This window comes from Hyperolius riggenbachi, chromosome 9 (assembly GCF_040937935.1).
Source record: "Hyperolius riggenbachi isolate aHypRig1 chromosome 9, aHypRig1.pri, whole genome shotgun sequence".
Classification (NCBI taxonomy): Eukaryota; Metazoa; Chordata; class Amphibia; order Anura; family Hyperoliidae; genus Hyperolius; species Hyperolius riggenbachi.
Window position 1 is genome coordinate 173,137,751 of NC_090654.1, and position 15,575 is coordinate 173,153,325.

Genomic DNA, 15,575 nt, shown 5'->3' on the forward strand with positions numbered 1-15,575 from the left:
AATAAATTTGAAATTATATGACGTTTAATCTGCTTTTAATAAGCTATTGAAAATAACGTTTTCAAGTTATGCAAGAGTATTGAGGATTTGGAAGTGAGGGGTGGAGCCATAATACAGAAGGCATGAAGGTTTTTTTTCTTTTATACCTACAGAACAGAGACTCGTTGAGAGTAAACTATTGAGATCTGACCTGTGGGTTAGGCCTGTGCTGGCAGCACTTTATTTGATTCTTCAAAATAATATGATCTGCAATGTGACCTGTATTTCCAAACAGCTTGGTTAGTATAGGTAAGTCTTATTATTCACATGCATGTATGTAGAACATAATTATAGAAGCTTCACAAGGCCACAATGGAAGAAATTCTTTAAAATCCTAGTTCAGTCTCTTATTTTTAATTCATATGAAGGTAATTTTGCATTACATAGCAATGCTTACATGTTTGAGAATTGCACGTCTGTACGTTTCGCAATACTGTACATGTCTTCAAAATACCTGACTGCTGGCTGCTGTTTTCCTGTTTAGTATGGCAGTGCAATTTTCCTGGCGAGAGAGCTGTCCAAACTCCTTCCTCTGTTCCACCAACACCCACATAAAGTAGTCTGGGTGAAGGCAGTATCTAGTCTCACTCTCTCTCTATATCCAAGCAGAGTCACAGACTCAGTTCATCACCTTCAATTGCTACCTCTTTTGAGTCTTGATAATGTAACTCTTTGTGGCCAGACTGTAGTGCTACAGCTAAGTCTATCTTTGTGTTCCTGTGTAGCGTGTAAAAAAAGTTTAATTCTATCCATGCTCTCTTCATTGTCTTTATAAAAGAGTTAAAAAAAATTCTTATTGCAGACTGGAACATGTGTAGGATTTCAGTGTTGTGGATTTAATAGCAGGCCGAATAGATGAGGCTTTGTCTGTGAAGAAGAGGGCACATTTCTCACATAGGTCCTTTGAGGATCTGATGTTGGGTTCCGGCACAATGGATTGCATAGACTGTCAACTCTGCGGAATAGCTGGGCAGGTTTGTTGGCTGCTTTTGCAATTTCCTGTGATAGAATATAGGACATTTTCTTGTTGATCATTGCCTGGTAATTCTTTTGGTGAAGAATTAGATGTTTATTTTTATTGTTTTTTCTTTGAGCACCAGTGTTTGCTCCATTGTCTTTCCAGTCTGTGTTCCTCTTTTTTAGTTCCTTTAATGAGTTGTTGAACCATCTTGCATGATATAATGGTGTGGAACATTTGATGCATATGGGAACAATTGAGTCAAAGGCAAAGGATACACAGCAGTTATATTTAAAGTAGCCCTGAACTGGTAAATTATATACTTGTTATACTGTTTAAAGGGGCACTACAGCAAAAAACTAAAATTTTAAATATGTGCAAACATACACAAATAAAAAGTAATTTTTTTCCAGAGTAAAATGATCCATAAATTACTTTTCTCCTATGTTGCTGTCACTTACAGTCGGTAGTAGAAATCTGACAGAAGTGACAGGTTTTGGACTAGTCCATCTCTTTATAGGGGATTCTCAGGGATATATTTATTTTCAAAAGCACTTAGTGAAGTGGCTGAAAAGAGTACTGGTTAAGGGCACTGCCTTTCACATGGGAGACCAGACCAGGGTTCGAATCCTGGCTAGAGTCAGTATCTATTCAGTAAGGAGTTCAAGGCAAGACTCCCTAACACTGCAGGGTGGCCTCCTGAGCGCGTCCCAGTGGCTGCAGCTCTTGAGCGCTTTGAGTCCGACAGGAGAAAAGCGCTATATAAATGTTCGGATTATTATTATTATTATTAGTGAATGGTAGTTGCTCTGTCCAACTGCCAAAAAACTGTGTAGGGAGCAGGGAATCTGGCCAGCATCATTGTTTAAATTCTTTTTAGGGAATATCTTTATAAAGAATACAAGCCTTGTTGAGAATCCCCTATGAAGAGATGGACTAGTCCAAAACCTGTCACTTCTGTCAGATTTCTACTGCCTACTGTAAGTGACAGCATTATAGGAGAAAAGTAATTTATGGCTCATTTTACTCTGGAAAAAATGTACTTCTTATTTGTATATGTTTGCACATATTTTAAATTTTACAGTTTTTCGCTGTATTGCCCCTTTAATTTTTGGTGCTGTGACTTACCTCACAGCACCTCCCCCCACTTCAGCACCCCCCATGTCACCCGTTCTGCTCAGCCAAAATATTTGACTTGAGAAGAACTTCGATGATGGATGGGGAGGAAGTGTCCGTACTTCCTCCTCTCTGCCCATCATTAGCTCAGCCCCTGCACTCACAGCTTACAGTTTCGATCTGAGTACCGCACACAGTGTGCAAGGGAGCTGCGCTGTGTTCGGGCTTGTGATAATTGAGGTCAGAATGATAGTGTACCAATATACACTATCGTTCTGACCTCAATTATCACAAGCGCAACTCCCCTGCGCTGTATGCTGTACTCAGAACAGAACTGTAAGCTACGAGCGCATGGGGCAGAGCTAAGGAGGGGCAGAGAGGAGGAAATACTGACGCCTCTTCCCCGCACATCATCAAAGACTCAGTACAGCGGGGGATAGAGGGAGAGCTGGAGGGGAGAAGGATCGTGCTGTGATATGTCACAGCACAAGAAATTAAATAATATATAAAAAGTATATTGTTCAATACCCCGCTCAGGGGTACTTTAAGGACCATGGAGTCAAGGTCTAAGCTGTGTTCTGTTAGTCCAGTGTTTCTCAACTTTTTTAAACCAAGTACCCCTTACTGCTCTCGCTCGCACGCACACACACACACGCTTGAGAGAATGAGGGTGCTTGGTGAGGCTGGCAGGGGGTGAAGGGTGGGAGAGACAGGTGAGGGTGCTGGCTGAGGCTGGCAGAGGCTGATGGATGGTGAGGGACAGTTGAGGGTGCTGGCTGAGGCTGGCAGAGGGTGATGGGTGGGAGAGACATGTGAGGGTGCTGGCTGAGGCTGGCAGAGGGTGATGGGTGGTGAGAGATGGGGGAGGGTGCTGGCTGAGGCTGGCAGAGGTTGATGGATGGTGAGGGACAGGTGAGGGTGCTGGCTGAGGCTGGCACAGGGTGATGTGTGGTGAGAGACAGGTGAGGGTGCTCGCTGAGGCTGGCATAGGATTATGGGTGGTGAGGGACAGGTGAGGGTGCTGGCTGAGGGTGGCAGAGGGTGATGGGTGGTAAGAGACAGGTGAGGGTGCTGGCTTAGGCTGATGAGAACACAAGCAATTGACACACACAGACACATATACATACTCTATTTACACACGCGCACACACACAGCATCTCCAACTCACGTTGCTCTGTCACACTATCACTGTCTCTGGTATTGCAGCACGTGGTGATGTGTATCTGTCTCCTCTTCTCCTCCTCACATTCCTTAGGGAGGGGTAATGGATGTGCTCATTATTCCTGAAAGGGGGGGGGGGGTGCTACAATAGTTCCAAATCCAAATCCAAAAAAGCCTTATTGGCAGGACTAAATACATTTAGCATTGCCAAAGCAAAACAAAACATTAACATGGGGAAGGGGGGGGGGGGGATTGTGGAAATAAGGGAAGTATATAGGTATACAGTCCATAGGAGTGTGGAGGATGTAATGGATGGTATGGGGGGATGAGATATATAGTCCATAGGGGAGGGGGGTATAGGCATACAGTCCATAGGGGAGGGGGAGTATGGGGTTATACAGTCCATGTGGTATCATGTTCCTCTCAGTTGGTGGCAGGCAGTGATATATCGGGCTGCTATTTGCACAGTTTTTTCCTCTTCCCCTAGTAGGATATAGAGTTTCCTCTCCTCATCTGTAGAGGTGAAATCTGGGATGTGGGCGGAGAGGCTCTGGAAGTGGGCGGTCCTCAACGGTGTATATTTGCTGCAGTGTAGCACACGGGCGTAGGGCCCGAGGTCGCAGCGGTCGCACCCGCGACTGGGCCCGGCTCCTGCAGCCTGAGGGGAGGGGCCCGGGGCCCCCGTCTGCACGTGTTTATACTGGCAGCGACGGCACTTAATACGTCGGAACGCTCCGGCTGACTCCATTTGCGGCTCCAAGACACAGTGCGTGCAGACACATCCACGCACTGTCTGCCTTCCTGGTCTCCAGAGAAAATCTCCCCCCTCCCTCGCTCTCTTCAGACAGCAGCGGCCACTTCAGTGTGTGTGACTGCTATACGTCACACACACAACAAAGTCACGCTGTCTGGGCTGGCTCTGATCTCTGAGGAGATTACTCCTCAGTCGTCATCTCCTCTGCAGCTGCTGTCACTCACTCCTTCCGGACCGCCCCCTCCACGCTCCAGTTGGCCCTTCACTGATCTCTGGCTGGCCTGGCTCCACCCATATCCCTGGAGTGAGCTGCAGGTTCAGCCAGAGTCAGCGTGGGAGAGTCGTGTTTGTCGCCTGCAATTCTGCTGGACTGCTGCCATAGACAGTCAGTGGGGAGGTCGAGGAGTCTGGAGCTTTGTAAGTCCAGGCTGCATTGCCTCTCCTACTGTGCCCCTGTCTCTCTCCCTAGTCCCTATGGCTGTCTTCCCCCCCCCCTGTCCCTGTCTCTCCCTATGGCTGTCTCCCCCCCCCCCCCTGTGTCCCTGTCTCTCCCTATGGCTGTCTACCCCCCCCCCCTGTCCCTGCCTCTCCCTATGGCTGTCTCCCCCCTGTCTCTCCCTATGGCTGTCTCCCCCTGTCTCTCCCTATGGCTGTCTCCCCCCCTGTGTCCCTTTCTCTCCCTATAGTTGTCTCCCCCCTCCCCGTGTCCCTGTCTCTCTCCCTATGGCTGTCTCTCCCCCCCCCCCCCCTGTCCCTGCCTTTCCCTATTGCTGTCTCCCCCGTCTCTCCCTATGGCTGTCTCCCCCCCCCCCCCGTCTCTCCCTATGGCTGTCTCCCCCCCCCCCCCCCGTGTCCCTGTCTATCCCTATGGCTGTCTCCCCTCCACCCCCCGTGTCCCTGTCTCTCCCTATGGCTGTCTCCCCCCCCCTGTGTCCCTTTCTCTCTCCCTGTGGCTGTCACCCTACCTGTGTCCCTGTGTCTCTTCCTGTGGCTGTCTCTCTCCTTGTGTCCTCGTCTCTCTCCCTGTGTCCCGGGTCTCTCTGTGTCTCTCCCTGTGTCCCTGTCTCTCTCCTTAGCTGTCTCTCTCCCAGTGTCCCTATGTCTCTCCCTGTGGCTGTCTCTCTCCTTGTGTCCCTGTGTCTCTCCCTGTGTCCTGGTCTCTCACGGTTTCCCTGTGTCTCTCCCTGTGGATGTCTCTCTTCCTGAGTCCCTGTCTTTCTCTCTGTGGTTGTCTCTCTCCCTGTGTCCCTGTCTCTCTCCCTCTGTCCCTGTCTCTCCCTGTCCTCGTCTCTCTCCCTGTGTCCCTGTCTCTTTCCCTGTGTCTCTCCTGTGTCCCTGTCTCTCTCCGTGTCCCTGTCTCTCTCCCTGGCTATCTATACTGAGGCACCTACTCTTGGCTACCTATACTGAGGCACCTATTCCTGGGAGCACCTATTATTATTATTTAGTATTTATATAACACCAACATCTGCCTCAGCACTGTACAGAGTATATTGTCTTGTCACTAACTGACCCTCAGAGGAACTCACAATCTAATCCCTACCTGGCTACCTATACAGGAAGCACCTATTCCGGGGTTACCTATACTGGAACACCGATACCTGGCTACCTATACCCTAGGTGCCAATACCTGGCTATTTAATGTAGGGGGGGGGGGGGGGGGCCAGGTCCAAATTCCGCATCGGGGCCCTGAGGTTTGTAGCTACGCCACTGGTGTAGCAGGAAGTGGGCCTCATCCTCCAGGACCCCCTGGTTACATTGCCTGCACAGTCTCTCCTCCCGGGGCTTCCATGTCTGTCTGTGTTGCCCTGTCTCTATCTCCAGGTTGTGGGCGCTCAGATGGTACAGGCTCAAGGCCTGTCTGTCTTTGTGGTGGCGAAGCCTCTCCAGATATGGAGCCATTGTGTACTCTCTCTGTAGTGATTGGTAGACAGTGAGTTTCTGGCAGTTCTTTATTATTATTATTTATTGTATTTATAAAGTGCCAACATATTACGCAGCGCTGATGTCACTTCTCCATTTCTCTAGGTATCGGTCCTTGCGGCTTTCTATCGTTCCATTTATTCGGGCTTTTGTCAGCCTGTGTTGGTGGTCTTGGCTGCGCTGGCTGTTGACGCTTTGTTTCAAAGCGCGTGGTATGGCCTCGCCACCCTGGCTCAGTGAGGTTTTATGGTGGTAAGTGCTGGGGCTGCTGCTCTGTATATGCGCCCAGTATGAGAGCGCCCTCTGCTGGATAGTCAGCCATAGTGGGAATCTGCCTAGCTCTGCTCAGCAAGCTGAGTTCGAAGTGCTGCGATGGACTTGGAGAAGATACTTGCAGAACTCTAGATGGAAGATTTCTGTTGGGCTGGGGTCCCATTTTGATTGGTCAGGGTAGGGTGACCGGGCCCCATACCTCACTGCTATACAGCAGGATTAGGGAGATGATGCTGTTGAATATCTTTACCCAGACTCTCACCGGTGGTTTTAGGTGGTAAAGTTGCCTTCTGATGGCATAAAACATTCTGCAGGCTTTTTCCTTCAGGGCCTCTACTGCTGGTTTAAAGCTCCCCGTTTGGTTAATTTCCAGCCCCAGGTAGGTGTAACTGTTTGTGGTCACCAGTGGGCAGCCATTTAATATAAATGAGGAGGTGGGCGTTTTTAGATTTTTCCTCTGGAACACCATCACTTTTGTCTTCTTTGGGTTGATGGGCAGTGCCCATGTGGTGCAGAAACTCTCCAGTACTGCCAGGCTGTCCTGTAGGCCCCTTTCTGTTGGGGAGAGCAGCAGGAGATCATCTGCATACAGCAGGAACTTCACCTCGTGGTCCTGCAGGAGGAGGCCTGGTGCTGGGGAGGATTCCAGGGCTACAGCCAGTTGGTTAATGAATATGTTAAAGAGCGTTGGGCTCAGACTGCAGCCCTGCCCGACTCCTCGACCCTGCTTGAAGAACGTGCTTCTTTTCCCATCCACTTTCACACTGCATTGGTTCCCAGTATATGAACTCTTGATGACATCATAGGTTCTACCTCCTATTCCACTCTCTAGGAGTTTTAGTAAAAGGCCTGGATGCCACACCAAGTCAAACGCCTTCTTAAAATCCACAAAGCAAGCGTGTATTTTGCTGCGTGAGCTGTGGACATGGGTCTTGATAAGGCTGTGCAGTGTGCAGATGTGGTTGGTTGTGTGGTGGTTTGGCATGAACCCAGCTTGGCTTTTGCTGAGTACGTCCTGCTGTGTGAGGAAGGAGAGGATCCTTTTATTGATGATGCTGTTAAACAGTTTCCCCAGTGTACTGCTGACACAGATTCCTCTGTAGTTTGCTGGATCGTATCTGTCCCCATTCTTGTAGATGGGTGTTATGAGGCCTACACTCCAGGCCTGAGGAAAGGAGCCCGCACTCAGGATAAGGTTGAATAGTCTTGTGAGTGCCTCTCTCCACCAGAGCCGGTTTAAGTAACAATGGGGCCCCAGGGCAAAATAAACCTGCCCCCCCCCCCCAACAGATACCCCGGAGCACAAATTGGCATTAAGGGACCTTTATTGCAGCTGGTATAGTCAGGGTTTGAAGCCCCAATCGGTCGGAGCTCCACATTCTGGCTACCCCAGCCTGCATGGGGGACAAGGGGTTAAAAAGTTTCAGGAGGGGGGACCCCACATAATTTAAAAAAAAAATTCCCACACTCTAAACATAAAAAAAAAAAAATTGGGAAAATAGGAAAAAAATGCCAGGGATCTTCATACAGCCATATTGCGGCTGTATAGCGATCCCTGGCCAAAGCGCTGCAGCTGCCTATGGACCCCCTGGAAACCCCGTCAGGAAATTTATTGCTCTTTCTTTTGATACATGTAAAATTACACTACCGTTAGGTTTGCTACTAAAAGTGACATTTACCGCATTTAAAAGTATACTTTTTTCCTTCGAAACTTTAAAATCGATTTTCTCAAAAACTATAAGGTCTTTTTGAAAAATTGTTTTTTCCTCTTATTCCCAATGATCTCCTTAACATATCCTGCAAATTTAGGGTTTCTAGAATTTAAGGTGGATTTGCTATTAACCATTAAAGTCGGCTAGTTTTTTCCTTTGAAACTTTAAAATCGAATTTCTAAAGAACTATAAGGTCGATTTGAAATTTTTTTTTTACTCTTGTAGCCACTGGGGGCCCCTACAAGCTCTGGGGCCCTGGGGCAGCTGCCTCCTTTGCCTTTATGGTAGCGCCGGCCCTGTTCTCCACTGATAACGCTGTGTTGTCTCATCAGCAAAGTTCAGCTGTCGGCATTGAACAGAGCTGGAGGGGAGCTGTAATGAGCAGCTCCGGGCAGGAGGAAGGAAAGGAAGCTAGACTGACTCAAGTAACAAGTCACTGTGCATATGCTCTGCGCGTGTTAAGAAACCCTGTGTTAGTCCATCCAGATTAAGGTTGTTCTGAAAATGCTGGGGTGACAGAACTTTCAAAGAACTGTATTTTGTGAGATCAAGATGGGCTTTGATGAAATTCACAAAAAATAAAATAATAATTTTACAGTAAACGTAAATACCATATTTGTTTGGACCATAAGAGGCTCTCCCCCAAGCTGTCTCTTTCTCCTAAGTTACACTGCCAAGCTACACTATCCCCTGCTACCCCTACAGTAACTCCAGCTAAAGTAAAGTAAGCTCCCGCTAAAGTAACCCACCCTGCCACCACTCTCACACTAACCCCCACTAGGTATACTAACCACTGCTGCCCCCCAAGTTTGCGGTTACCCCGTGCTCTATGCTGACATCCTGTAGCTTCTCAACACCCATAAAATCGAGCACTAGTATTTTTACTCCAGCTCTAGGGTAAGTGCGGAAAGCTATACGTTTTTAAGAAAAAGTACCCTCACAAAGCTGCAACTACAGAAAACACTATAAATGAAGTTGCAAACAGTACAAATTTTATTATTGTTCCAAAGACACGAACATACATTAAAAACAGTTTAAAAAAGTTCCCCAAACGCTGATATAATCAGACATCCAGCAAAAACATGATTTATCAATTACAATGCACGTTATCAAACTCTCAATGGTTTGCCAAGAAAAAAGTTTATAAAAAACTGTGCTTCATACAAGAGGTGTGTGCCTGCACACCATAAATAAGTAAATGCACTATGCCTGGGTAAAAAACCTGTTATGTGAAAACACCCTTAATAACAGTGCATGAAGAATCAGACACTAGAATTAAAGAGAACCCGAGGTGTGTTTAAAGAATGTTATCTGCATACAGAGGCTGGATCTGCCTATACAGCCCAGCCTCTGTTGCTATCCCAAACCCCACTAAAGTCCCCCTGCACTCTGCAATCCCTCATAAATCACAGCCATGCTATGAGGCTGTGTTTACATCTGTAGTGTCAGTCTCAGCTGCTCCCCCGCCTCCTGCATAGCTCCGGTCCCTGCCCCCGTCCCTTCCCTCCAATCAGCAGGGAGGGAAGGGATGCAGGCGGTGACCGGAGTTCTGCAGGAGGCGGGGAGAGCAGCAGACTGACACTATAGATATAAACACAGCCAGCTCTGACAAGCTGTTTGTCAGCAGCGTGGCTGTGATTTATGAGGGATTGCAGAGTGCAGGGGGACCTTAGGGGGGTTTGGGATAGCAACAGAGGCTGGGCTGTATAGGCAGATCCAGCCTCTGTATGCAGATAACATTCTTCAAACCCACCTCGGGTTCTCTTTAAGTGTACAAAAAATCCAGAAAAAATATCCAAAAAACGTTTTAAAATTATATAAATAGAGCAAAAATATGCATCATCCAGGCATAGGACATATTGGGCTTGATTCACAAAGCCGTGCAAACCGTTTAGCACGGATGTGCTAAACAGTTAGCACGAGAAGTGCCGTTCGCGGACTTTCGCACACGCAAAGTGCCGCGATTCGCGCAATTGCGGACCTTTGCGCAAAAGGCCGCGATTCCGCGAATCGCGGCACTATGCGCGCGCAAAGGTCCGCGAACGGCATTTCACGTGCTAACTGTTTAGCACACCCGTGCTAAACAGTTTGCATGGCTTTGTGAATCAAGCCCATTAAGTGAATCAGTGCAATAAATACAATTGTAGCAAAGAAGTGCTAAAGATTAGACCTGTAAAGGAACAAGTGCTTACCAGTGAGATGATGAGGGTAACCAGGAGCGGGGAGCTGTGCCCTACGCGCTCGCCTGTAGCTTCTCATCACGTCCTGCATCAGTAACCGGAGGATGTCAGCATAGATGGCAGGACTCGCGCAATTGCGGACCTTTGCGCAAAAGTCCGCGATTCCGCGAATCGCGGCACTTTGCGCGCGCAAAAGTCCGCGAACGGCACTTCACGTGCTAACTGTTTAGCACACCCGTGCTAAACAGTTTGCATGGCTTTGTGAATCAAGCCCATTAAATGAATCAGTGCAATAAATACAATTGTAGCAAAGAAGTGCTAAACATTAGACCTGTAAAGGAACAAGTGCCCAAAGTGATATGGCTTACCAGTGAGATGATGAGGGTAACCAGGAGCGAGGAGCTGTGCCCTACGCGCTCGCCTGTAGCTTCTCGTCACGTCCTGCATCAGTAACCGGAGGATGTCAGCATAGATGGCAGGACTCCGGGCAAGAAGAGGGGACAAGGGACAGTGAGGACTTACTAAATATAACACCGCACCCCTACTCACTAGAGGGGGAGGGAGAGCACAAGAGAGGGGGAGGAAAGGGCTCCTATAGCCCCCGGGCCCCCCACCCCTGCGCTCTTGGGGGTTATTGTTTTGCCACTGCTCAAATCATTCCAACGACTTTCACAAGGACCCACGGGAGCAACTGGGGAAAGCATCTATCCTTACAGGAGCATAGCATCTTGAGGTCCCCATGATTGAGGGGCTGAGTGATTGTATGCTCAGAATAAACGTCTGCAGTTTGAAAAAATGTTAGCAGGAAAAATGAAGCTCTAACTTCCATTAACATATCCATATGACATGTAAAAAGCTAGTCAGAAAAGCTGGACAGTGTGTTTACTGTTTTCCACGACCACCAACGTTCATCTTAAGCCACAAAGTGTAAAATCTGCCAGTCACAGAGTGTCTTCTGGCTGCAACATAATGCAGCCAAACAGCAGTAAAGTACATGTCACATCTGAGTGCCTCTGTGAGAAGAATGAATGAAATGCCGCTACCAAGCACTTCCCAGCATTTGATGAGTGTACCAGAACAGCTAACAAGAGGTGGTGTCATCACCTGTAGCCTCCCCTGTGAAATGGATGTAAGCCTTATATATTAAGACAAATTTGCTTATAATGCATCAGTCAAAAAGTATAATGTTAACAACCGATGTGAGAAAAAAGACCATACTTTCACAAATTACTCAAATTATGCCAAAATAATAAGCCTAATTATATGTATTTTCTATAATAAAGTACAAATGCATTGCATATATTGTGTGACTGATCGACAATATTAATGGTCTTTTTCTTTAACCAATTAAATGGGAAAAAAATCAGCTGCTAAACACACTATGCCAAGATGCTTAAAACCAACAATTACATAAATATAGCATTTCTGTTCCTCGCCAAGTGCAATTTCACTATATTCTTGGGAAAAAATTGATTTGCCATTTTTCTCTGCTATCACTTCCTCTTTTCTAACAGTGTTAGCTTTACAAGACTGTGAATACAAGAAAGAATTGACATTTTCCTGCGGCACAAAATAGCCTTTCACAAAAATAACTATAGAACAATTTAGAAAATGTTTTTTTTTCCTAGTATTGGGCTAAAGACAGATGTTTATTTTTGTGAAGCCTTTGAGAAATTTCACAGTTTTTGTCAGGGAAAAGATTGCTGCATTTTTGCAGTGTTTGTAGAGTTATATTCCAATGCAAAACTCAGTATTCCTTTAAATTCTTGTTATTCATTCCATAAGAAACTAAATATGTCCGAGATGTTATGCAGTATTTTCTAGTTCCATGAAATGAATAAAATGGATCACATATTTCTATTTTCCATATATTCCTGACTATTCACCAGTCCTTGCAGAGACTGGTGAATAGTGAGGTACACAAGGGTTGGGAATTGCTAAATGGGTGTGGCCATACCTCTTGCTTCCCACCTAACAACAAATGAGGCATGGAGGGTGGATTATTGGCAGATAAGCATGGAATGATGCATCTATACAATCATACTTGTAAGTTAGCAGGAAGTGCAGATTGTCAAAACAGCTCTCGCCACCCTCCAGTCTGATTTTTCAAATGGAATACTACAGAAATAGTGATTAGGCTACAAAGGCACAGTTACCCATTTGAGGGGTGGAGACAGACCACACACAGTTTTTACCACGGTGGATATCTGTCCCATTTCTTTTTCCAAGGATAGCGACTGCATCCAGGTCCCCAGTGAGCTTCCTGTGGTCGGTTGCCCCTCTGCAACCCACCTTTGTGAGTAGTTTCTTACTTTCCACATTACCTCTTTTATCTTGACGTACTGTACCATTGGGTTCTCGCTTTTTGTCTCCTGTGTCTTTTTCCAGAAGGTGTTTTGACACCCACTACCCACTACTACAAAGACACAGGTTCATTCAAGCTAGCCACAGGTTACAGTCCTAATGAAAAATCTTTATACATGCTTACCAAGCGCCAACAACTGAGTATTGTAAGGGCCAGGCAGATTATATATAATTTGAATGGTTTACATACATTAATTACAATTCTCAAAGATTGTATATTCAGATTCATGGCTTTGTACCCAATGGCAGGTAGCCTTTAGACCACTCCTTTCACAATAATTAACATTATATTTAAAAATTAAATCCTGATTTATTTATTTTTTTAAGTATAAAACATTATTTTAAGTAATTGCAGGCTGAAGCCACGTGCAGAGGGGGTCAGTGGTTGAACTGCATAAGTAAAAGAAACATGTGTAGCTGGCCCTGGGAAACAAAACACTATCATGAAAGAAAAGAGGTCCATTGTTTGGTATCCAGGTCATCTTGCCATAAACAGATAGTAAACATAAGCCAGAAAGAATAAAAAATATTTTCCTTATATTTTTCAGACTTTGAATGCATATGTATACTGAGGATTGCATGTAGCAGTTATTACCTACAGAGGGAACAGCACTTCCTATTTAGTGGAGCACAAAAGCAGGATCTCCAAGGTTCAGACATGATAATGCTGGGAATAGAAACAGCTGTCAGAGCGTCTTCTCTGTGACCGAATAAACAGCTGACACAATGGGGAAAGGGACTTTGGCAGTAGATGCAAGCCTTGAAATGCTGCTTTCTCTGCATCTGATGTAATAATGTACAGAGAAAGGACATGCTCTGTGGCATTATTCTGATTAACTTGAGCAGTATAGTAGCACATCTATTGCAATATATTTAGAGATATGGTATAATTATTATTATTATTATTATTATTATTTAGTATTTATATAGCGCCGACATATTACGCAGCGCTGTACAGTGTATATATATATATATATCTTGTCACTAACTGTCCCTCAAAGGAGCTCACAATCTAATCCCTACCATTGCCATATGTCTATATTATGTAGTGTAAGTACTGTAGTCTAGGGCCATTTTTTTTTTAAGGGGGAGCCAATTAACTTATCCGTATGTTTTTGGAATGTGGGAGGAAACCGGAGTGCCCGGAGGAAACCCACGCAGACACGGAGAGAACATACAAACTCTTTGCAGATAGTGCCCTGGCTGGGATTCGAACCAGGGACCCAGCGCTGCAAGACGAGAGAGCTAACCACTACGCCACCGTGCTGCCCATGGATACTTTTAATTTAGAACAAAGGATGAATTACACGCACGTGCACACGCGCACCTACCTACATCGACCCCTACTTTCCTCTCCCACCATAGCCATAAATACCAGGCAACATCTCTCACCAGTCCTTACCTGAAAGCAGGGCAATTCTTAGGAATAGGCAAACCAGGCAGATACCTGGCGTGACACCAAAAGGAGGGCGCACCACAAAGCTATTCTTAGTGCAAAATAATATGTGACAACAACTGCTGGTTCCATTAACCATTTCAGCCCGCTGGGATTTTTCACCTTATGCATCAGAGCAAGTTTCACCTCCTATTCATTCGCTAATAACTTTATCACTACTTATCACAATTTATTGATCTATATCTGTTTTTTTCCGCCACTAATTAGGCTTTCTTTGGGTGGTACATTTTGCTAAGAATTATTTTTTTTATAAATGCATTTTACCAGGATTAATAAGAAAAAATGGAAAAAATTCATTATTTCTCAGTTTTCGTCCATTATAGCTTTAAAATAATCCACGCTACCATAATTAAAACCTATGTGTTTTATTTGCCCATTTGTCTCTGTTATGACATCATTTAGATTTTGTCCCTATCACAATGTATGGCGCCAATATTTTATTTGGAAATAAAGGTGCATTGTTTCCGTTTTGCGTCCATCACTATTTACAAGCTTATAATTTCAAAAATGTTCGTAGTATACCCCCCTTCAAATGCATATTTAAAAAGTTCAGACCCTTAGGTAACTATTTATGTTTTGTTTTTTTGTTTTTTTAATTGTAATTTTTTTTTCCATTAAAAAGTTTATTTTAGTAATATTTTGGTGTGGGAAATAAACAGTTAATTTTTAATGTTGTTATATGTGTAAATTGTAATGTTAAAAATTTCAACTTATAAGAGGAGTTCCCGTATGACATTTATTGGTGGTAAGTGAGCATATGTAGCTTGTGGATTTTGGTGATGGGTGCATGACAAGCCCTATTTGGGGAACTCCACAAATGAATGTATGCATACATGGGTGAAGGCTATACCATTTAAAGGTGAGCAAGTGGTGAGTAGCTGTTTTATTGTGCATTTGGTATGCATCTGGATTCTCTACAATTTTGGTTTGAGGTGATTAGTTCCACTCACTTCTGTACAGTGTGTCTTTTTCTGATAGGAGTTTCATTGTGGGATCCGAGGTGAGTGGATCTCTGAGTTTCTCACCAGTTCTTTTATGAAACTGAGTTCCATCCGAGCTAATAGAGTCTTTTCATGTTTTTCTTTTCCTCCCCCCTTTTCAGCCCCCTTTTTTGTTGCAATGTGTGTCTTTATTAATTACATCTCCTTATGACTATGTTCCTGTTTAGAGGGATCCAGTAACCATTGGTTCAGAAGTATTTAAGGATTTTGTATCCAATGAAGGAAAATATCAAGAATAGAGAAGATACAGGAAACCATCTATTTCTGTGGAGTATTCTCTGGTTGCAATACCACTTTTTGTCCACATGATGGCAATGTTAGCCACTTTATATAATGAACTTATGAAATACGTGTTTTTCAGTGACAAATTCAATGTTGTACATATATAAATGACTGATCTAAATATGTGTTATTTATGGATGGATTTTAATGAAAAAATGTTTACCATGTATATATTTGCTTATTTTGCAACTGTGCTGCAGTATACATGGCTCCCAGCGCAAGCGCATATTACGAGTAACAGGGAAGATTTAGATGAGAATTATGGGATGTAGTCACAGGGAGCGTGCGCCAATCAGAGCGCACGTCCTTCGTGACCGGAAGCGCGGCCGCGCTTGGGCGCCTGGCGCAGTTTTTAC